Source organism: Condylura cristata, unplaced genomic scaffold (genome assembly GCF_000260355.1).
Source record: "Condylura cristata isolate star-nosed mole 26May11 unplaced genomic scaffold, ConCri1.0 scaffold00019, whole genome shotgun sequence".
Classification (NCBI taxonomy): domain Eukaryota; kingdom Metazoa; phylum Chordata; class Mammalia; order Eulipotyphla; family Talpidae; genus Condylura; species Condylura cristata.
In genome coordinates this window covers 41,652,755-41,676,212 of record NW_004567120.1, presented here as the reverse complement: position 1 = coordinate 41,676,212, position 23,458 = coordinate 41,652,755, and the positions used below count along the sequence as shown (strand labels likewise).

The 23,458-nt window shown below is 48.1% G+C and overlaps 1 protein-coding gene across 3 annotated transcripts in view; it reads left to right on the top strand.

Annotated features, from left to right (window-relative positions):
* Positions 1 to 12,382: 12,382 nt before the first annotated feature.
* The window catches only part of GABRA3 (gamma-aminobutyric acid (GABA) A receptor, alpha 3), a 119,986-nt gene continuing 108,910 nt past the window's right edge, over positions 12,383 to 23,458 (top strand). For all 3 annotated transcript variants that reach the window (XM_004685869.2, XM_012727289.1, XM_012727290.1), the window contains exon 1: positions 12,383 to 12,492. The gene's annotated coding sequence lies outside the window, so the exon portion shown is untranslated. The remainder of the gene's footprint in view (positions 12,493 to 23,458) is intronic.

Genomic DNA, 23,458 nt, shown 5'->3' with positions numbered 1-23,458 from the left:
TTGTGACCCGTGGCTATTATGCTGATAGAGGTCCCTGTGTTCTCATCTCTTTTAGACCTTTTATCATAAATGGGTGATGACGCTAATCAAATGCTTTCTCTGCAGTCACTGAGAGCATCATATTTTCGTTCTTACTTTTGTTGATGCAGTATGTTATATTAAATGATTTACATATACTAAATCCTCCTTGCTTCGCCATGATGAATACCATTGGTCATGATGTATATTCCTTGAAATAGGCTATTGAATTCAATTTGCTAGCATTCTGCTAAAGATTTTTGCATCAATATTCATCAGGGATATTGATCTGTACTTTCATTGTACTATCTTTACCTGGTTTTGGTATTAACATGTCATCATCAGAACATTATTAGTATATTGGTATAACATAACATTATTAGTGAGTGTTCCCTCTTAGATTTTTAGAAATCATTTGAGCAGGGTGAGCATGAGTTCTTTTTCAAGATTTCTTAGAATTCACTTGTAAAGTTATCTGCTCCTGCATCTTAGCTTTTCTTTTGTTTTCTTGATGTATACGGGAGAGATTCTTATCACAGTTTCCATTTCCATCACTGTGATTGGCTTATTAAACTCTTCTTTATCATTTAGTCTTTATTTGTTCTTTCTCCAAGGTAAGGACTATATTGTTCTTCACAGTTATCAGTCACTGGTGTGTAGTTGCTTATTTAATCCATTATCTGTATACAACCTGTGGTAATTTCTTTCCTTTCTAATTCTGCTCACTAACGCTTTCTCTGTTCTTTTCTTTGCTAGCCTGCCTTGAATTGAGCAATTTTATTGTCTCAAAGACTCATCTCTTAGCTTCATTTATCTTTTCTATGACCTTTTTTGCTTTGTTTCATTTATTTCCATTTTGACTACTTTTATTATTTCCTTCTACTAACTTTGGACTGGTTTGTGTCTCCTTTTCAAGTTGCTTTAGGTGTGATACTGTTTACTTAGAATAAACAACTTCTGAATGGGACCTATATTTTCCCCTAGATTTTGATCATCCTCATTTTCATTAGTCTCTAGGTGTTTTTTTTATTTCTACTTAAATTCGCTCTTTACTCAAATAGCTCTAAGCAAGTTATTGTTAAGCCCATTAAGTCACAGACTTTTCTGTTTTTTGTTTTTTTTTTAATATAGTCGATCTCGATCTCTAGCTTTATGGCATTACGGTCAGAAAAATATTAAAGTTCAGTCTTCATAGTTTTATTAAGAACTTGCTCATGTTCCGGCGCATGGTCTGTCTTTTCAAATGTTCTACTTGCACTTGAGATAAAGGTATAGGCATTGCTTTGGGTGTCCTGTAGCTGTCTATTAGGCCTCTTTGGTCGAACTCCTCATTTCATCGATCGTTTCCTTATGTACTCTGTCTTGATAGTGTGCTGTTTCTCTTCAGGTTGGTTAACTAAAAGAGCTCCTTCACGGCTTTCCTTTCACATCCTCTTTGTTGTTGTTTGTGCTCTCTGCCACTCTGCTTTCAAGTTCACTAGTTCTATCCATCACTCGCTTTGTCCAGTGTGGCAGCCGACAAGTCTGTCATCCTGCGCCAGTCTGCGGCCAGCACCAGATCCGTCCCGGCTGAGGGCGCTAGCCAGGCAGGGCCACAGGTGACAGTTGTTCTCTTTTCTTTTTAGGTAAGGAGATTTACCCAGGGCATTGGCTCCTGTTACTAACACCCAGGTACTTATGATACCCAGAGCATTCACTTGGCTTCCAGAGTTGGCCCTGGGGTGGGGTGGGGGAAACAATTTTTTTTGACTGCTACAGCCTCAGGCTGCACTACACAGAGCCAGGTCCAGGAGAGCGGGTGCTCCCACTCACGCCCTCTGCCAGCTGCTCCAGTTCTGGCTCGGGGGCCTCAGGTGTGGTAACACCACCCTGCACCCTCCTCCTTCAGTTCTGCAGCAGCGCACTCCTGACTTGCAGGATGACTCTGCTCACGCTCTCTCCAGTTCACTACCAGGCCTACAGAGTTCCAGAGGCGGGATCGTGCCTCCGAGCGAACAGCAAACGGGCTCTCCACAGAGAACTGTGGCTGCTCAGCCAGGGAACTGCCGCGCAGGTACAGAGCCCCCTGCCCTTTCTGCCCCTCTGTTCTCCTGGCATCTGCGGTGGCCTTGGGCTCCTTTTGCAGGGGCTGGCGCGTGTGGCTGTGACTGGCTGTGGCTCTGTCTCGCCACACTTGCCTTCTTTTAAATTAATCTATATTGTGATGTTGCTTAGTTTCTCTGTACTAACTAGCCAGCTCCCCCTCTCCTTCACCAGATGCCTTAGGATGTCCGGCAGGAATCCTTGACGTGTCAGACCCGTCAGCTACTACTTATGCCGTGTATCGGATGGTGCTAGAAAGAACCTTTAACTTGTATTCCTTTCTCCCCTTTCACATTATGCTACCAGGCATTTTAAATTTATGTATGAACTGTGAACTATCAAAACCACAGACAATACTCATTTCTAAACACCATGTATCTTTCTGAGGTCATTTTCTTTTTGCCTGTAGATTTTTCTTCTGACTTTCTTTCATAATGTCTGCTGGTCAGGAAGGCCTTCAGGTTTTGTCTGTCTGAAAGCCTCTTTATTTCGTTTGCATTGTTGACTGTTTTTCTTGAGCTGAGACTTCTTCGTTGCTGATAGTTCTGTTAGCTATTTCCACCCTATCACGTAAGAAATGCCATACCAGTGCCTCTGGCTCGCGCTTTCTCCGGAGAAGCCTGTCCCGGTCTCACTGCGCTTTCTCCTCTGTAGTGTCCTGTCTTTCTGGCTCTTCATGGATCTTCTTGGTATCTTTGCATATGGGCAGAAAGGCTCCTATGAGCCTGGGCGCGGCTTTCCTCTTCCTCATGTTCTGCTGAGCCTCCTGATTCTGCAGCTTTGATTTTCATCAGTTTTGTAAAACTTGGCGTGTTGCTTCTGTCTCATCCCTTCTCTCATTCCACTACATACATGTTTGGGCTTTCGTGTCTTTTCTTTTTTTAGATTATTTATCCATACAAGAATTGGGGTGCAGGCCAGAGGTCAGGGGTGAGAGGGTTCACTGAGGCAGAGTGGGGAGCAGAACTGGCAGATCGAGTGAACCCTACTGCTGAGGGGGGCAGCGGGGAGACAGGAGGGGCCTGCCGCGCCCTGCGGGTCCCTCCCTGGCCGGGGCTAGAGCTGGCGCTGCGGGGCTGCCCACAGCTTCCCAGTGCTGCCCTTCAGCCCGCTGAGCCACCGCAGAGGGCCCTGGCTTCTGGTGACTTATGCTCTCTGTGCTTCGGGTTTAGTATTTTCTAGTCACTAACTTGGAAGTTACATAATCTTGTTCTCTTTATGTCCATTATGCTGGCATGCACTGAGTTCTCAGTTTTTTTCATTTTCTAGGATCCAGTTTATTCTTATTTTCATTATTTAAGCTCCTTTATTGTGTTGACCCTTTAATATTTTTAGTTCATCGTTTTCTTATTTCTTTTAAAATATTAATCATAAGTAATAATACAATTTCTGATGACACCAACATCCAAATCATCTGTGGTTCTGCATCTTTTTTGATCTTTTGTCAATGTATGTCTCATTTGTTTTAATTCTGCCTAACTGATATATTTTATTTTATATACACGACTTGATTTTAGAGCAGATTTGGACTCCCAGCAACATTGAGTGGAGGCGCAGAGACTCACTACACCTCTCCCCCTCTGACCAACCCCCGCCAGACGGCACATTAGTTACAACTGATTAGCAACGCCTGCCTTACGTGAGGGCGCATCCTTGGCGTTCGGTCTTTGGGTGTGGAGACAGCGTGACCAGCCACGCGTTCCTGCCGTGTAGTATGGCGCACGCGCCATAGCAGGTGGTGCCCTGAAGCCGGTGAGCTTAGCCGAGGCATCCGCCCCTACTTCTCACTGCCCCTGGGGAGTGCTAATATTTTTTTTACTCTATCTGTTTTGCCTTTTTCGACATGTGATATAGTTGAAATCATGTAGAATGTAGTCTTTCAGACTGGCTTCATTCACTCAGGGACATGCAATGATGATTCCTCCATGTCTTCTTATGGTTTGTAGCTCTTTTTTTAGCGCTGAATAATATTTCATTGTCTAAATGAATGAAAATTTATCCACTCACCTTCTGAAGGGCCTGTGTTTCAAGGTTTTGAATAATTAAAGCTGCAGTAAGCATCTGGGTGCAGGTTATTGTGTGTATGTAAGTTTTCAGCTGTGGGGTAAACACCAAGCAGTGCAATTGCTGCACCACATCACGAGAATATGTTTAGTTTTCAAAGACACTGTCAAACTCTGAAAGGGGCTGTGCCGCTTTGCATCACCGATAGAAATGAATGAACGTTTCTGCTGCTCCACATCCTTGTCGGCTTTCTGGTGCTGTCCGTGTTCTAGACTTTGGCCTTTCTACTAGTGTGTAATGGCTGTACATTTTTTCCCCCACATGTCAGGCCATAACTGACGTATTTCATGTTATATGTGCTTTTTTTGTGTTAGAGCAGTTTTAAGCTTACAGCAAAATCGAGTGGAGGTAGGGAGACTTCCTATGTCCCCCTTCGCCATCATCAACCTGCCCACCAGACGGTGCATTAATTACAACTGATGGGCCTGCATGAACATGTTATTGTCTGTATGCATAAAAGAATCAGAGAATCTAGAGGAGATAGTCTGGAGACAGTTTCATTTTTTACCTGTAAAGTAAGAGGATGCTCATGTTGATCCTCTTAGATATCGAGCTTACATATTGAGCTAAGTCTGCTGGTTTGCTTTGCTTTTCTAGGATAGAAAAGCCTTAGCTCTCTTTGCTAAAGGACTGAAACATCCAGATTGACCATTCACAGTTTTTAGCCTCCTGTGGCTTCAAATTCTCACACATATCTGCCTTCAAACTGGGTGGTTGCTGGAGATTTCACTTTATTTCTCAGAGTTACTTGACCTAGCTCCATGTATGTGCAGTTCCCGAAGTCAGCAAATGTCTGGTAGGGGAAATCTGCTCAGCATTTAAGTCTCATCAACTTCTCAATTTGTCAAACACCCCTGTCAAGCTGTTAGGAGCTTTGCTGCTTTCTTCTCCCGGTAGAGGTTTTTTTTTTGCATGCACAAGCCTGATGCCCTGTCTGTTCTCAGAGTAGAAGACCCATTGGAGATGATCCGTTTACTTCGGAAGAATTTTCTCCTCGTTAAAATATTGATTTATCGACTCCTTACTGTTTCTGTCACTATCTGGTATCATTAAAATTTGTTTTCTGTAAATTGCCCATTTTGTTTCTAGTTGTAGAGTACGGTTGTCTCATAATTTTCATTAAGAAGCGTATGTGAGTAGACATTTTTTGATGCTGTTTTAACTGGGATATTTTAACGACTTTCATGCTTCTTGTTTAGTTATAGAACGAAACAGACTGTACACCAAGAATGAGCCCTAATGTAAACTAATGTTAATAATGTAGATTTGTCATTGGTTTTTGTCTATCATTTTTATATCCAACAATTGTATTAAAGTTCTGCCTCAAGGGTAATAATAGTTTATCCATAGATTCTTATAAATTTTTCTATATACTCAATCATATAATTTATGACTAGTGACAATTTTATATCTCCTTTCTGTTTTTTTTTTTTTTAATTAATGCACTGTCTGACTAGAATTTGCACACCATGTGGGAGTAGCAATGATGGCAACCCTCTTGTCATATTCCGGACGTCAAAAGGAGCATTTTGTTACAGAAAGGTGTGATGCTTTGTCCTTTGTAGATCCATTGTATCATGTTAAGAAAAGTTCTTGTGTATTCCGTGTTTGCTATTTTTTCCTTTCAGAAAGAATGGATAGCAAATTATCAAGTGCTTTTGTTCCTGGGCCTCTTTGCGTAATCCCAGTATTGTTCTCATCTGAAATGTGAATGTGGCGAATCACATTAAAATTTTTAAACCAGAATTGCATTTTTGGAATAAAGCTAATTAAGTCTCGATGTAGTATGCTTTTTATATATCGCTGGATATGATTTTATGAATTTTTAGGATTTTCTCCTTAGTGACCATGAGTCCTAGCAGTCTAGAATTTTATTTGCTCGTACAATCTTTGTCAGGTTTTAGTCTTAAGGTTATGCTGGTTTCATAAAACGCTTTGGGGAATGTTGCACCTTTGTCTGTGGAGGAGCTTTTGTTAAATTATGATTATTTATTACTTGAATATTGGTAAGATTTTCCACAAAGCCATTTTAGACTAGTTTTCTCTGTGGGAAAAGCTTTGCTTTGCCTCTGTTGAGTAGATGCAGTAATAGGTGACGTTTTTGTTTTTTCAATGCTGCTTTATTGTGCTGCAATGTGCATAGAGTGTAAACTACATGTGGTAAACAGAAGACTGACTGGCAAAAGGATGAATTCATGTGACCATTACCCAGAGTGCGATAAAGGCCATTCCATGGCTTCGAAAGCTCCCGCTAGCCTGTCCGGATGTTCTGCACCTCCTTCCGTGTCCATTGTTCTGATTTTTCATTATAGAATGGTTTTACCTGCTGCTGTATTTCATATAAATGGAATCAGAGGGTTTACTCCTCTTTTGTCTGTTTTTCTCTAAGCGTCATATTTTTTTGAGATGCATATATGTTGTATTTATCAGTAGCTTGTTTTTTTTTTTTAAAGATTTATTTATTTATACAGAACTGGGGTACAGGCCAGAGGTGTGGAGGGTGAGAGGATTCACCAGAGACGGAATGGGGAGCAGAACAGGCAGATGGACGAAGTCCACTGCTGAGGGGAGCAGTGGGCGGGTCAGGAGAGGTCTGCCACGCCATGTGGGTCACCTCCGGGGCAGGTGGGAATCGAACTCATGCGGAAGCGGCTTAAGCTTCTTAGTGCTGTGCTGTAACCCGCAGCGCCACCAGGGAGGGCCAGCTTGTTCTTTTTAATGTTGACTAGAACTCCACTATCAGACTATACCACAGTGGATGTATCCATCTCATTACTCTTGACACCTTTTTCTCCATTTGTTGGCTATTATGAATAAAGCTGCTATAGACTCTTCTTGTACAAGTGTGAACCTACTATTTCCTTTCTGTACCCTTTCCTGTACGTCTAGGGACATGGTACATTTTATGAGAAACCGCCAAGGAGTTTTTCAAAGTTTTGCTTCTTTTTAAAATTACACCCTTTGTGTATGAGAATTCCATTTGTTTCACATATTTGACAGCGTGACTAGCATTGCTCTTTTATTCACTCTCGAGAATGGACACTAATAACAAGCAAAAGTATAGGCCCGTATTTGTGATGAACGGAGATCCACATATTCCAACACAATCTTAAGAGGCTTAATTCAGCAGCACATTAAAAGAGCTGTCCGCCATGACCAAGTGGGATTTATCCCTGGGACGGAAGGATGGTTTGACAATGACAAATCAACAAATGTGACGACCACACTCAGAATGAAGGATAAAATTAATGTAATGGTATCAACAAATGCAGAAAAAGTTTTGAAGTCATTTGAGACCCTTTACCATAAACTCTCAGGAAACTGGAATAGGAGGCAGATGCACCTGCACAAATACACCCGCGAGGACGTTGCACTCGATGGTGAGTGGCTGGCGATGCTTGCAGTCGGGTCAGCACTAAGCCGAGGGTGCCCGCTCTCAGCACTGCACTCTAGCATGGTCCTCCGACCGCAAAGAAACTTGTCAAGTAAAATAAAAGGCATGCAAGCGTGTACGAGAAGGGAAAACTTTCTGCTTGCAGATAATGAGATATATATAGAAAGCCCTAGATACTTGAACAAAACCGAGAAGCTGTTAAAGGCAACAAATTCAGAAAGTTGAGGTATATAAGATCAACATTCAGCTATTACTCATACTTCTATAGCTTAAAAGTGAACTACCTGAAAAAAGTTTAGAAAACAGTCCCATTTACAGTAGCATGAAAGAAAAATTTTAGGAATAAGTTTAACCAAGGAGGTAAAATATCTACACTAAAAACAAGAAAACTTTGATGAAAAGAAACTGAAGACACAGGTAGAAAGATAGTCTGTCTTCACGAGTTGGAAGAGTTGCTGTTAAAAATGGCAATAACATCCAAAGCCACCCATAGATGCAATGCAGTCGCTATCAAAATTCCAACACAAAACTTTTCACAAAATAGAAAAAACATCGAATGTGTATGAGCTACCGAAGAGCCTGGCTAGCCGAAACGGTCCCGAGAAAGAGCACAAGGTCTAACCCCCCAATCCAAACTGTACTACAAAGCTAGAGAGGATAGTAGAGGTTTCTTTCTTTATCTTTACTTTTCTGTGGCTTGAAAATGTAACCCTAGGTGATGTTTTTCTTGTATAGCGTTCTCTGGAATTCCTGGATCTGAAGCTTGGCGCCTGGCAATATTATTTCAAATATTTCTTCCGTCCCCTTTTCCTCCATCTGCTATTTCCATCCCACATATGTTACAGTGTTTGTAGTTGGTTCAGATTCTTGGAACTGCTGTCCTATTTTTCATTCTTTGTTCTCTGTTTTTCAGTTTAGGGGTTTTCTTTCCTCAGCTGTGTGCTGTCTCCTAATGAGCTCATCAAAGGCGTTCTTCATCTGTGATGGGGGATTGCTGAGCCCTGGCGTTTCTTTTCGGTCCTCCCTTAGGATTTCCATGTCTGTGTGCATTGTCTGCATTAGCCACTGGGATCCTGAGCATAAGAACCACAGTTGTTTGAAACTCCTGGTCCAGTCATCCGCTATCTCCGGCATGCCTGGTTCTGAGGCGTGTCTTTCTTCAGGTTGTGTTTATTGCCTTATGGTTTTTCCCCGTGAGGTGCCAGGTAGAAGGAACAGCTATAAATAGGCCTTTAATAACGAGGTGCTGGGCTATGGAGGAAGGGTGGTGTTACACATTTGCAGGATGAGGTCACAGACTTTAGTGAATTTATACCTCTGCACTGTGAACTTCAGCTGCTCAATTCTGTATTCATGACATTTATAATTTCAGTATTTTAGAGGTATCTTTTATAGTGAGCAGTCAGTGGCCAATCGCAGTGTTCCTCAGCATGATGGTTTTTCTCTGCAAGCTTCAGAGGTTTCCCTTTGTGTTTGGTTTTCCGTTTTTTACCTGTGATGTACATGGGTGTGGTTTGCTGCCTGGGGTTCACTGAACTACTTGAACCTGTAAAGTTTTGTTTCATTATATTTGGAAATATTGCCGGCATTTACTTTTCAAATACTTTTTCTTCTTTTGCTTTTGCCTTTTGAGACTGCCAACTGCCTCTGTAGGTTGGGACTTGATATCCAACAGATAACTGAGTCTCTGTTCATCTTTTTCTGTCTTTCCCCTGTACTTGGGCTGAGAAATATCTATTTGCCTTTAAAGTATCTTAGCTCTTTTCTTTTTACATTTCCAATCTGTTTTATGTCCACCCAGTGAATTTTAGTTTGTATCTTTAAAGCTTTCAATGCTAGAATATGTATCTGATTCTTTCCCACTGTTTCTTTATGTCTGCCATGAGCGTCGTCCTGTTGGCTTATGCTGAGAGTACTTTCCTGTCTCTCCTCAAGTCCTTTTCTGCTGATTCCCACTTGGGGAATTTCCACCTCAGGGCAGGTCCCCACGGATCGCCTTTTCTCTTAGGTTTAGATTATGCGTACTGCTCCTTCTAGGAAGTTTGGGGCATGCCCTGGACTTTGGGGCTCATGGATTGCAGTGTCTCTTCTTTCCCTTTCTCTGATTGTTTTGGTGAATTAGCCACAATTTCTGTGGCTGAACTGAAACTCCAAACTCTCCCACAGTGTGGTGGGCAGATCCGAAACTGTTTAATTACTTCAGCTTTATTTGTGCTCTTTGCAATCTGTCGCCACATGCATAATGTATGATGGCACCAGAGATTTGGGGCATTTATAAGCGGCTAGGGTTCCCCACTCTGTAGTTCTTTCCATTCTTTCATCATGGTTCAGCTCCTTGTTCATTCTGGACTCTGCTCTCACTCATCGAGTCACTGAGCGCCCTGTCCGAGGCCGAGGCCGGGGCCGTGAGAACCAAGGTCACCGTCTCCCCACTGCTGATGGCGTAGGCCTTGCAGGAAGTATTTACTTGGGAAATGTCATGAAGTAGGCTCTTGTTTATTTTTTCCTGGAGAGTCAGTTAAACATTTAACAGCTGCAACACTCATACTTTCTCTCGAGCTTTACTTACCGCTCTGACCTGGGGCCCATCCAGATGTTCCTGAGAAGGAGAAGTCACCAAGCTTCATTCCCTCGCTCTTCTCATCACTGCACTCTGATCCGTGCGTTCAGATTGTTGTTTTGTTTATTTTTGCCCTGTGTTCATGTTCACAAAACTGGAACTGTATGATTTAAACAGTAGTTTTTGTTCATGTACTTGATATTAAAAATATCTTCTTTAAAAAATGCTGGGACTCAGAATGGATTGTTTTGTATCTTTGACATAATCAAGAGTGAGCGAGTATGGTGGGTTGAACATTGTATGCCCCAAATTCCTGTCTGCGCACAGCCTGAGGGTGTCATTTTATTTGGATGTGTGGTCTTGGAAGTAATTAAAGGTCTCCAGGTAATATCTAATGCCAAGTGTCTCTTTAAGAGGAAACACGGAGGAGTTTGGACACGCGGAGCCCCGGGAGAAGGCAGGTTGAAGACTCGAGAGCTGGGACTGGCACTTCACAACACAAGCCTGGGTGGGGGGCAGAAGCTGAAAGAAATGGGCGGATTCTCCTCCCCAGCCATTGTGGGAGGTGTGGCCTTCTGCACACCCGTGGCCTCTAGACTGGGAGAATATGGTTCCTGCTGTGTTAAGTTCCCTAGTGTAGCTTAGTTTGTTAGGCTGGAAATATGTCAGGAAATAATATGGAAACCAGTGCATACCATTTTTTGTCATTTCACTAACCTATGGAGTCCAGCGGACGTTTTTGCAAACAAATGGGCACACCGAAGTGCCCGCTGCGGGAAGCAGGTGCTGTGTGAGCCTCAGGGGTTGCTTGCGTAGATGAAGAGCCAGCCCTGGGGCCAGCAGGTTGCCGGCTGCTCTTGGTCAACACTGATCCCCCTGAACTGTATTTCCTCTTTCTGCACAACGTGTGCGTCTATGCACCTCACTGCGCGGAGCAGGGTATCGGGAATCTGTGGAGAACCCAGTGGGATAGTAGTTCACACGGGAGTAGCGCACTGTGGGGAAAATTCCAATGTCTACCATGTCCCAGCTGCTCAACATCGACTTAACACACATGGCACAACGCACGTTCAGTCTGATGCCCTGACTAGTCGTTTTGGGTCTGTGACTAAACGGGCTGGGAATCGCAGTATGCGGGGCTTCGTTTATGCTGATGGCTAGTCGCTACATGGAGGCGACACCAGAGTGCTGATGGCCTCAGCGCCTCCCCCCCCCATACTGATGTGGCCTGAAATACTCAGCATGGAGCGTCTCACCGGCGTGGGGACTCTCCTCCTCCAGGGCTTTTCCTGCCTGGGGCTTGGATTCCCCGACAGGGCGGCTAAAGCTCATCTCCCTCCGTTCCCATGACCGTGCGGGCGCTGCGGGCCAGGTGGGCGAGAGGGCGTGTGCAGTGATTTCTAGAGGCAGGGCCCAGGCCGAAGTTTGTTTATTTTGGCCTTAGCCCGGCTCCGCGGGGCTGTTTCTCTGAACAGGGTCTTTCTGGGCTTGCCCGCGGCAGTACAGTTCTTTCCTATTTTGAGTCCATTCTTCCCTCGTTTTCTCCTCTCCTCCCGGTGCAAGCTCACATGTAGCCTGCACACTTGCTGCCCTTCAGAGCTCTCGAAAGGAGAGCGTTGTGTGGTGCCCTTCGGCCCAGCCGCCAGGGGGCAGGCTTCCCGGTGGGGTGGCAGGGAGGTGCCTGGTCGGTGTGGGGCAACTCTGTCTTCTTAATGGAGTTCAGATGACAGCGTCTCTGATGTCGTTTCTGTTGGCTCATTGTCCCCAGAGGTAGGGTGTGAACACACTCCAAACCTCTATTTGGAGCTGAGAAGGCAGCCCACAGGGATGGCCAGGAGAGAGGGCGCTCACTTCTGTCTCAGCAGCTACTCAGCTTCGCCCAGCAGCTGCCTCTTTACCTTCTGCTCAGCTCTTACCTCTTGCTCCCGCTCTTGCCCCTGCGTCCTCTGCTCAGCCCTTCTCCACAGCCCCCCTGTTTCCTGCTTAAAGAATAATACTACTTCAGTCCTGCCTGCAGCAACCGCACACGCCAAGCTTGCAGCTCTGTTCAGAGCCCCACGCTGCGCCGTGCCCAGCACCAGGCTGTGGGGAACCCAAAGGCAGCCAGGGGGGTGCAGGCGAGGGAGAGCCAAGGGAGGGAGGGAGGGAGGGAGGGAGAGAAGAAAGAGAGGGAGGGAGGGAGGGAAGGAGGGAGGGAGGGGCGGGCGGCTGGGAGGGAGGGAGAGCGAGTGCGCGCGAGCTAGCGAGCAAACCAGAGACCGGGAGGGACCGGGAGGGACCCAGGAAAGAGAAGAGGAAGCCGAGCTCCGCGGGCTCAGCCTCCAACTTGTCTCAGGTCATTCATCCTGCTCCGTCGGGAAGTGACTGGCGCTCGGTAAGGACAGAGCTGTCCCTCCTTCCCCTCCCCCAGGCCCAGTCTCCTTAGGCGGTAGCATCTCTCCCCTGGAGAGTCTCCTTGGCTTGGCCAGGCGGCGTGAGAAGCGCTCTGCAGCTGTGATGCCATCCTGGGTTCCCCCGCGGGGTTGCTGGAAGCCCAGAGTGGGCATCTGGGCAGGGAAGCACTGGGGTAAAACCTGGGGGGGGGGCTGCGACGCCGTGTATGCGCGACGTGCTTCATTGTCGGGAATTGTTTTGTTCCTCTTTGGAAGCTGGTCAGCATTGACCTTGCAAATTGATTGGGGGGCGGCAGCTGCTGCAGAAAGCCACGAGTGCCCCCAGCCAGAGCAGACAGCGTTGTCATCTCCCCCCAGACAGCCCTAGGCACAAGGATGGGGTAATGGCTGGAGCTTCCCTCCTCCTTTAACTCTTTCTCTGCAGCTGCTTCTGTTGCTGGGAATGAGGCACCCTGCAGCCCCTTTCCCTGGCGCCTGGCCCCAGGTACAAGTGAGTTCAGAGTTGTAAATAGCCGCTGCCTTTGAGAGCAGCTCAGACCTCGGTCCTGGCAGGGCTGGGCCTGAGTTGCTTCACTAACTTGGGCTGTCTCTCTTGCTCAGCTGTGGGAAGCCCTTTGCCTGCCCACTGCCCCCTGGGCCCTGGGCCCAGGGACTGACAGGCGGGGTGGGGGTGGGGGGTGGGGGGTGGAGGGCACATGTGGATACCAGCCCCATCCTGCTGGCAGGCATCTGAGGTAGAAGAGGTATGAGGCCCAGCTGTGTGCCTGGGTGGGAAGAAAACACCTGATGGTTTGCCTGGACGTGGCCTCTCGGTTGGCTGCCCTTGACGGGCTGAGGGTGGCTCAGGCCTCAGAACCTGAGGAGGCGGTTGTGGGACTCAGCAGGGTGAGGAGCGCGGGCCCTGGTTCTTAGAGGGCCCGGGTGGCGGGAAGTGTGCCAGCACTGCCGAGGCTCCTGTGGCATGGCCCTGAGCTGGGAGGGGACAAGCAGCATGTGACCACTGAGCGGCTCTTTGAGACAGGGCCACTGAGCGCTTGCTTCTGGTGACGATTTCATTTCAGGGTTGGCAAGGAATGTGCTCGCTGTGCTTTGGCCGTTGGGGCTGAGGATTGATGTGTTTTGCTCTTGCATCCACCGTGCTGTCCTCCTTGGATTACATGTGAGGAAACGGAGGCACAGAGAGTCACTCACTTTCCAAGGTTGCAGAGTAATTAAATGTCTCATTTGGGAATTCCTGTAACAGTCGGCCTGGCTCGAGCCGTGCTCCAGACCCTGGGTGCGCTGCCTCTTTGGGCAGAGTTCCGTGCCGTCCGGTGGCGGGTACTTGTGGGTATGGCAGGAAGGTGCTGCTGGGCCTTGCAGTGGGTGGTGGCAGCTGGAGGGCGGCACTGGCCTCACCTTGCCTGCTCCCCGCCTGCCTTTGAAAGGAAGTCTAGGAAGTCTTGACTTCCATTGCCACAACCTCGTCTGTCTCAACCAGCAAGGATCACACCCTCTAGGACCTGATCTTGCTCCGCTTTTCTCAAAGCTTAGTCACTCTGCTGTGAAAATGTTAGGGCACTGAAACCTTGGAACCGGAAGGCTCTCGAACTTCCAGCTACCTCCCTTCTCCCCCCATTCTCGAGTCTGTCCCAGCATCCGCCTGCTGTCTGGTACCTACTCGGACTCCCTACCGGGCAGAGTGCTGGCCAGGTGGTTCTGCTCTGACTGACTGACTGGCAGAAAGTAATGTCTGTGCGCCAAGGTCCAGCTCCCTGGAACTTCTCTCCCTGGGTTCTTTCAAGGACCTGGCATCTGCTTGCTCCCTATAATCGCTCTTCAGACAGTCAAAGGCAGCAATCGGGCCTCCACCTTCAGGCCTAAGATCGCCTAAGATCCCAAGTCGACTTGGTTTTCGTTTTGGAGACTAGACTCCTTGTCATCTGGCCTAGTCTCCAATTCTCTTGGTTTTCAGCCACAGACCCTTCTCAGCTTTCGGGAGTAGCCTTGCAATGTACCTATACTTGTTTGAGAGCTGTCTGCTCTCAAGCGCACTGATGGACACAGAGCAGCCCTCTGCTTTCCCTGAAGCCTCGGGTCCTTCTGAAGTCCTGGAGAGTCCATGGAGCAGCCAGGCAGTGGGCAGGTGGGAGGATCTGAGAAGCAGGGGCTAAGGGCAATTACCCTTGAGGAGACACCACAAGTAGTGGTGACTCCAGACTCACAGAATGTGGAAGGTGGAAGAAGTGTCTCAGGAGCAATGACGTCATTGGGGGAAGGTGCTGGAAAACTGGCCTGCGGTTAGGCCGGCTGAGTTCTGCTAATTGGCCAGTTGCCTTGGACACGTGCCTTCTGCCATGGACAGGTGCCATCCCCAAGAGCAAGAGGTGGGCTCTTACCCAGGGGCTTTAGTTTTCTCACTGAAGTTAAAGATAAAATCTCAGGCTTCTAAGGGGCTTTAGAAATCATCTAGGTCATGTTTGCTGAGACTTTAATGTGCAAAAGAATCCCCTGGGATCTTGTTAAAATGCTAATTCTGATACAGAAGGTCTGGGTGGGACCTGAGCTTTTGCATCTTAACTAGCTGCTTGGTAGTCTGGAACCTGCTGTCCAGTGCTTTTCAAAGGGTTTCTTGGTGAAGGACCAGTTTTTAAAAAATTTCCAATCCATTAGCAACTTTGGTAAAATACATTAACTGTAAATTGTTAGAACATGCAAAATATAAGCTTGCATTTTTATTATTAGATTCAACAGGCATACAATTATTTTTTTTCAAGTTGCTCTCAGGTTGTGTGAAGTGTGCCTCTCGATTTCTGCACTTAGGCCGCGGCTGCCTGGGGTGCAAGCTGCCCTGTGTGGTCAGCCCTGGTCTAGGCTGCCTGCCCATCTTGTCTGAAGGGCCCAGATGGGCCCCGTTGTAATTTCTAAATCACCTTGGCAACATAGTCTTTCACACTCTGTTTTTATATCTGTCTCTCTTCTAACGGGGAACTTAATATCCTCTCAAAGTAACATTTCTTGGGTGATGTGACTGGTATAAAGTCTTTTTAATTTTCCATAAATTGTACTTTTAGATTATATACTTCAAGGAAGTCAGGGGATTTTATTGTACCATGAGCCACTAGCTAAAGTAGGTGCTTGATAAATGTTCTTAAAGCAAATGAACCAACTATTCTGCGTTGGTTAGGCCTTTCAGGACCATGCCCTGCACATGAAAGAAAGATGTCTCTGGTTTCCTTCTAGCAGTTGGGAGGCCATTTTCATCCTATTTTATAAGTCTCTAGTTTCAGCTAGCTCCATCCATGTTGCCACACGTGGCACGAGTTTGTCTTCTTGATGGCTGAGTAGTATTCCATTGTAGAAATCTACCGTACTTTTTATAAAGCCACAAGGACAAAGATAAATACCAGATGGTCTCACTTATCTATATGAGGAATATAGAGAAGCCAAACCAAAGGTCAAGAAACAGTCAGAACAGCAGCTGCCCGTAGCCCTGAGGCACAGGGGGCCGAGGGCAGGGAGGGAAGCGCAAAGGAGTGTTGGGATCTTTCCTGATGACCCAGTGGCGAGAGAGCTGTGGGGATTACAATGGTATGAGGCTTCTTTCTTTTTTTGTCTTGCTTTCTTCAGTCTAATAGTCATATTGGAAGGTTTTGAGGACAACTTACATTGTTCTCAATTCTTAATTAAAAAGAACTTCTTATGGTGACTGGAAGGCCAGCTTACCCGCCTCAGAGAGCTACCTGGCCTCCCGGTTTCCCTTGGAGGGCATTGTAGGAAGTCAGGCAGATTGTGTATGGTCTGAGCCCCAGTCTGTATCTTAACGCAGTTGTTCATCAGTACTGTTTGACAGCTTTTTGGTGAGTGGTATGGTTAGGCACTGCGCAGATGACATGAAGGTGACAAAGCAGACCAGGTGCTTCTCGGAGCCTGTGGATTGGTGGGGAAAAGGTCATAAACCGGATAAGCACACATGGTGTCATCTCTGTCGACAGTGAGTGCCGTGAGGAGACGGGCAGGGTGGAGCTGCTTGAGGAAATGAGTTAAGACTGAGTGCAGACGTGGGGGTTGCAACCGTTTTCTAGATGAAGGGAACAGCAAACACAAGGATCCTGAGGTGACAGAAAAGGAGCCCGAGCTGGTGCAGGTGACCGGACTGTGTAAAGGTTTGGGTCTTTAATTTGGAGACACAGCAACTGCTGAAAGCGGCGTGGGCAGGGACTGAGGGATTAAGCGAACTTCGGCTTCCTGAGGTAGTGTGTGCTGGGGCCCCACAGCGATGGGGAGAAGCTGATGGGGCCCAGCCTCAGCCCCCCAAAAGGACATGGTCAACATCTATAGTACTAGGATGAGGTTCACTCAGGCAGGAGGAGGGCTGGCAGCCAAGGCGTCAAAGGCAGCTCTCTGGGCGTGGCACTTGAGCTGGCTTGGAGGATGGACCGGACTTTGGACATGCAGAGCTTGGGGGTTGGGAAAGGGGGCGCTGGTGGAGGCCAGGAGGGTGGAGTGGCTGTGGGCAAGGGCGCTCAGCTGTACGGAGAAAGGTGCGCGTAAGGCTTGGCCATCCCAGCGAGCCCTGCGCTGTGCACCCTGGGGAGGCTGCCCTGTCACTTGTGGGTGAGCAGGGACTGGGTGGGCCGAGGCTGTGCGGGCGGCGTCGCTGTCAGCCAGTTCAGCCAGCCCGGCAAGGGCCCCCCAGCCCTGCGTGGGCTGTCGCCCTGGGCAGGGTGCAGGGGCTGTTTAACATTGTCGACGGACATGCAGAAGGGGCGAACCCCAGGACCTCTGAAGTTTTGATTTGTAAGATCTGGGCACGAAGGCTAGCGCGAAGGAGCGGTCAGACGTGAGGGAGGTGACCCAGGAGAGCAGAGGACGCCCGCGGCACCCCTCCAGAGGCTGGACAACTTCCGCTGAGCTTGCCCGGCCGGAGATGACGTGTGCTGGACTATGGCGCTGTCGACCCGGCCGGCTTAGTGGGGAGTCAGATGTGAATGGTGAAGCCAGGGGCTGCCCAGCCGCCCAGCGGGGCTGTGCAGGCGGCGGGCATTGCTTTGTGGAGGAAGGTGCGCCAGCGCTGCCCTGTGCTGCTCTGAGGTCTGAGCAGTGGGCACTGCCGCAGGGATGGCGCTGGGGGTGGCGCTGAAGGCTCTGCTAGCGCCGGGGCTCCCAGGACGGCGCGTGTGAAAACCACGCGGTGTGTCTCCTTGCGTCCCTCTCAGAGTCCCCAACGCCCCAGTTTAAAGAAAGAAGCACTTGTTAGAAACAACGTCCTCAAGAACCGGGTATTGAGAACCCTTAAACTGGGTTTCAGGTGCCTGAGTGGAAGGCGCCTCAGTTTCCTGTGGCAGCCAAGGTGCCAGGGCTGTGAAGTGAAGGGGCGCCCCGCACCCCATTGTCATGGTGCTGGGGGCCCTTCAGGTGCAGTCGTGGGTGACCCCACTAAGGACATGACAGGGCGGTGCGAAGGTTGCGCATGTGGACGAGGCTTCCCGGGGCTTGAGGGGCGCAGGGAGGCGCCTTCCCTGGCTGCACTCCTGAGTCGCCAAAAGCGTGAGTGTCCTGGTGGCTTCGGAAGGAACCGAGCATGTTCTGTGATCAGCAGGAAGCTGGGTCTTAGCCGATGCTTCCAGAACTGCTGCCTTGCAGTACGCTGAAGGCAGGACAAGACAGAGGTGGCGGCGGTGCGATGCGGGCAGCTTCTTCCCAGGGCAGCTAGAGTGGACATGAAGAGCCTGCCCGGTGATGGAAAGGCGCGTTAGAGTTCAAACTCGATCCGCAAGGTATCCATGCAGGACGCACTGTGCGGGGAGAACAAAATCTGCAGCAGACACATCTGAAAGGTGCTTTTCTCTTTAAAAATATTCCTTAAAGGAAACACGTACTGGGTAGTTTGGGAGGGGAGGGAAGTGTGTGAGCATGCAATGACGAGAGTGATGGGAGCAGCAAGGCTTCACAGTCACTCCGAAATGGTGGGGCCCGAGTGAGCGCCCTGCACCTGCTCCCCCGCTTTGGGGGAGTAGGTGAGGGGGGAGCTGAACGTGGCCGAAGGTGCCTGGGGTCTGAGGCGCGTCTTCATACTGACTTGCACTGTGCTTCTGAATGCAGCCGCTGGTCTTGTTCCTTGCAGCAGCGAGAATGCTAAGTCCTGGCCACTTGCCACCCTCTTAACAGGCTGTTCTTCCCATCTTCCTTTTAGTCCGTGTCCTCCGGGCCTGGAGCTCACGCGGCCTGTTTGGGGTCTCGGCGCTAGGCTGCTTTCGTGTTCAGGGCCAGCATAGCCTCGGGCCTGGCGCTCTTCCAGGTGTGTGCATTTATTAACCTGCCTCAGGACTGTCCCGTCCACTTCTAACGAATCTAGTTCTAAAAATAAAGCTATCGCAGAAAACTTGGAACATGGAGAGAACCTAACAGAAGCCGATTCTCAATGCCTAGTGCTTGGACGTCACACATCGGCGCGTAGTTCCCTGGGCGCCTTTCCCCGCCAGTCATCAGCCTGCTAGCAATGATCAGTGGCGCCTGGTTTTCGGTTGTGTGGTTTATGCCACCGGCCCCTGACTTGTCTTCTGCTGGTCTCTGAGTTATCTGCAGTGGTAGCATTTCTGAAGTTAAAATTCTTTTCCCCTCAGGTGAGGGGGAAGTCTCTTGAGGTAAAGTGCGTTTATGTCAGGTGACTACACCTCTGCTGTACGTCCTGGGGGCTTTGAAACTCAGCTCTTGCAGGTCTTTTTAAAACGCCCCTCGGGAGGCCTCAGTGAGGACAGGGATCCGGTGGCCGCCCTTTCCCTCTTCTGCATGCTCTTCTGCATGCGTCTCCTTTCTTGCTTTGTTTTCCTCCCTGCTGTGTGTCACCGCCTAACAAGCGGGCTGTCTTAGTTCCCGCCTGCCTCCTTGGAGCACAGGGCATCGTAAGCTCCAAGCACAGGCCTTCCTGGAGTTTGTTCACGGCCGCAGTTCCCAGCACCCAGGTCGGCACCCGGCGCACTTCAGATCCTGACTCAGTAGCGCGCGTGATTTTCTTAAGATGGCTTGGCCAAGGCTGAGGGTGTCCACTGAGGGTGTCCTCCCGGCGGGCGCTTGGCCCACGGCACAGGAGGGCCAGCCTCTGCTCGGGTGCCCCGGGGGCACAGGCGGTCGTCATTCTTCACCAGTCCACGCTAGCTCTCCAGGGGCAGCAGCATGCGTGTTTCCTGCCATTGCGCTGAGCACAGCCGCCTCCCGTGAGTGCGCGCCGTGGCGAGCCTCGCTAGGGCCGGTGTCCCCGTCCAGCGCACATCAGAATCTTCCTTCCTGGCCTGTGCGCACAGTGCTTTCAAGTTTGTGCTTCCGACTTATGCGCAAATGACCTTCTATGTAATTATATGGCTCTTTTCGCTTGTAATTTTTTGCGATGAGTTTCCTTGAAGAAGCTTTTCCCCACCCAAAATTGGGTAAGTGCTTAAATGGGTTTGCTTTTATTGCTTCCATAATTGCTTCATCCCCTGGAATTTACTTTGGTGTGTGTTGTGAGGTCATTTTCTAAATTGTTTTCCCTGATTGTTTCATAACACCAGGGACTGAGCAAGCCCTCCCTTCCCGCCCTGCGATGTGGTATCCCCTAGCTATGCAGGGTTCCGTATGGGTGTGACCCTCTTTTCGATTGGTCTACCTTCCATTCTTTCAGGCTGCCTGTTGTCCTAGTTGCAAAGTTTAAGTCTTGCAGTTTCTGCACACCTTCCATTGCCTCCTCTCTTTCCGTCACACGCTGCGCGGTGTCAGTATGGGCATATGGGCACACAATTTATCTGTCTTTCGTTCCTAGCATCTACTTTATTTTAATTTTCGTTCTGACACTATTTTAGGTAACTGTTTATGGCTGAGTTACAAGGAGGTGGTTATTCATACTTTTGATTCCTACTTCGCTTTGCTCAAATTTGCCTTTAGCTTATAGTTTGCAAGTATGTTTTCTTCTTTAAGAGGAAGCCAAACCGGCAAGCAAAGACACACCGTCAGAGCAAACGTGCCCCACCGCCCCTTTGCGCCTGCTCCAGCCAGTTTCTTCCACAACCGGCCCCCAGAGCCACAGACATTTGCTCGTTTTTCTGTTTGCTTGCCTTTTACAAGCGGACTTGTAAGAGCGGTGTATGTGTTCTGGACACTAATTATTTGTCAGCTGTGTGTCAGCTCTGCTTGCTTCTAGCGCGTTCCTGGCTGCTCCTCCTACGGCTTTCTGCTTTGGCGGTGGGGCCTTCACCATACACAAGTTTCCCATTCTCGTGATAAATTTATCAATCTTTTCCTTCACGAGTTGTGATCTTTGTGTCCTACTTAAGAAACACCTTCTTCTCCTGCGCTCCTAAAAGGCGTATGCCACAAATTTCTTTGAGGAGTGTTCAGGCTCGCTTGACATTTACTTAAGTAGCCTGGGCCCCAGTTCCGCGCTCTGTGAGATACAGCTCCGTTCTTCCTGTGTGCAGCACTGTGCTAACCTGCTCAACCCGCAAGTGCGTCGCGGCACCAGCCCCTCCGCACCGTGGTCTGGTCTAGGCTGCCTGCCGCCCCTCCGTCTCTGTGCCTCTGCTGGTGCTGTTCTGTGAATGTTTTAAACGGGATCTTTGCGTCTGCAGGCCGCGTGATGGTTCGCACTCTCCCGTATGCCATGCTGTGTTTCTTCTTCTTGAACGATCTTGCTATTTTTGTCCCTTTGCTTCCTCATCTTAATTTTATGAGAAGATGCCAATCAAATCATCTTGATTTCTCTTGGGATTTTATTGAACCTGCAAAATAATTTGGAGCTGAATTGACATCATTTTGATGAGAGATTTCCTGTTTATAAATAGTTTTATACCGGTGCTTGTTCAGCGCTGCCTTTGACAATACTTGATAGTGACAACTTTTGTTCTTCCTGTCAGGCTTATTGAGATGTAATATGCCGAAGATAAAGTTGCCCCATTGCGAGTACTCCAGTCAAAGGGCTTTGAGAGGTGGATTTGATCATACAACCACAGCGACCAGCACAGCGATCTCGAAAATTCCCCTCCCCTCAATAGGTTCGCTTGTTCCCCTTTTGCCTTCAAGTCCGTCCTCCCCCACCCCCGAATCTACAAGCCCGGTGAACGCTGATCTGTCCCTTGTCTGGACTCTTGCTGCTTCCGTGTCCTCTGTGTCGAGTCATGCAGCATGCAGACTCATGCGGCATGAGTCTGGCTGCTTTGATTTAGCAGATATTTGAGAGCTATCCATTTTGTTGCCTATCAGTAGTTTTTTATTGCTGTGAGTAGTCTGTGGGTTCGCTCGTGGATGGCCATTTGGATTGTTTCCATTTCTTGGCTCCTATAAATAATGCTCTTAAGAATGTGCTATCCAGGTTTTTGTTTGTTTGCCTATATTTGCATTGCTCTAGGTAAATACCTACAAGAGGAAATTCTGAATTACATGGGAGTGAATGCTGACTTTTTTTTTTAAAGAATTATTTTATTTATTCACACAGAATTGGCCTGTATTATTCACACAGGCCAGAGATGCGGAGGGTGAGAGGATTCACCAGAGACAGAGTGGGGTACAGAACAGGCAGATCAACGAAGTACACTGCTGAGGGGAGCAGCGGGCGGGTCAGGAGAGGTCTGCCGCGCCATGTGGATCACCTCCGGGGCAGGCGGGGATCGAACTCATGCGAAAGTGGCTTAAGCTTCTTTGTGCTGTGCTTTAACCCGCTGTGCCACCAGGAAGGGCCCTGAATGCTGACTTTTTAAGAAACTGCCAAACTCTTCTCCAAGATGCTGCTCCGATTTTGTTTGTGTTTCCACCAGCGTGTGTGACAGTCAGAGTTGCTCAGTGTCCTGACAGACACTTGTTCTCTTTTTTTAATGAATACGTTTTAGCTGTAGATTTACGAGAAAGTCGTCACTGCAGACCCCTCCTGCTCTGCCTGCCTCCCCTGCTATTAAGCTATTACGATAATGTGGTATAAGTATTAGAACGATGAACTGATATTGGCTGATTGTTACCAGCGAGAGTCCACAGTTGGCATCTGGCTCCTGTTTTGTGTTCTGCAGTTCTCTGAGTTTTGGCAGATGTGATGCATGTGCTCTGCCTACTTAGCTATTCCTTTCCCATGAACCCTTGGTAACTACTGACTTTTTTTTGACTGCCTCTCTATTTTGTCTTTTCCAGAATGCCATGTAGGAGAATCATGTCATATAAAGTCTTTCCATACTGGCTTCTTTCACTCAGCAATGTGCATTTAAAGATTTTCCATGTGTTTTAATGACTTAATAACTCATCACTGTTCATTGCCAAATAATATTCCATTGTCCAGACATAGCAATCTCTCCCTCCCCCCTTCTCCATACATCAACATTGTGGTTTCTTCCAAGTTTTGACAATTAGGAGTAAAGCTGTTGTAAACATCCATGTGTAGGTTTTAGTGTAGATATAAATGTTAAACTCATTTGGGTAAATACTAAGGGGTGCACTTGCTGGATCATATGGTACGACTATCTTTAGCTTTATAGGAAACTGCCAGACTGTCTTCCAAAGTGGCTGTACTGTTTTGCATTCCCGCCAGCAATGAATGAGCACTTGATGTTGTCAGCGTTTTGGACTTTAGCCACTCTAATAGATATGTAGTGGCATGGTGTTTTAATTTGCAATTCCCTGATGACATCAGTTGCAGATCTTCTCATATGCTGATTTGCCATCCACCTGTTTGCTGAGGTGTCTGTCTCTTGCCCATTTTTAACTGGGTTGTTTTCTCATTTTTGCATTTTAATGCTCCTCTGAATACTTGTGCCTACAAATACCTTATCCTACATGTAGTTTGCCAGTATTTTCCCGGTCTGCCTTCTATTTTAATTCTTTTAATAGCATCTTTTGTGAGCAAATATTTTTTTTAAAGATTTATTTGTTCATACAGAACTGGGGTACAGGCCAGAGGCTCAGGGGCGGCGAGAAGCTTCACCAGAGACAGAGTGGGGAGCAGAACAGGCAGAT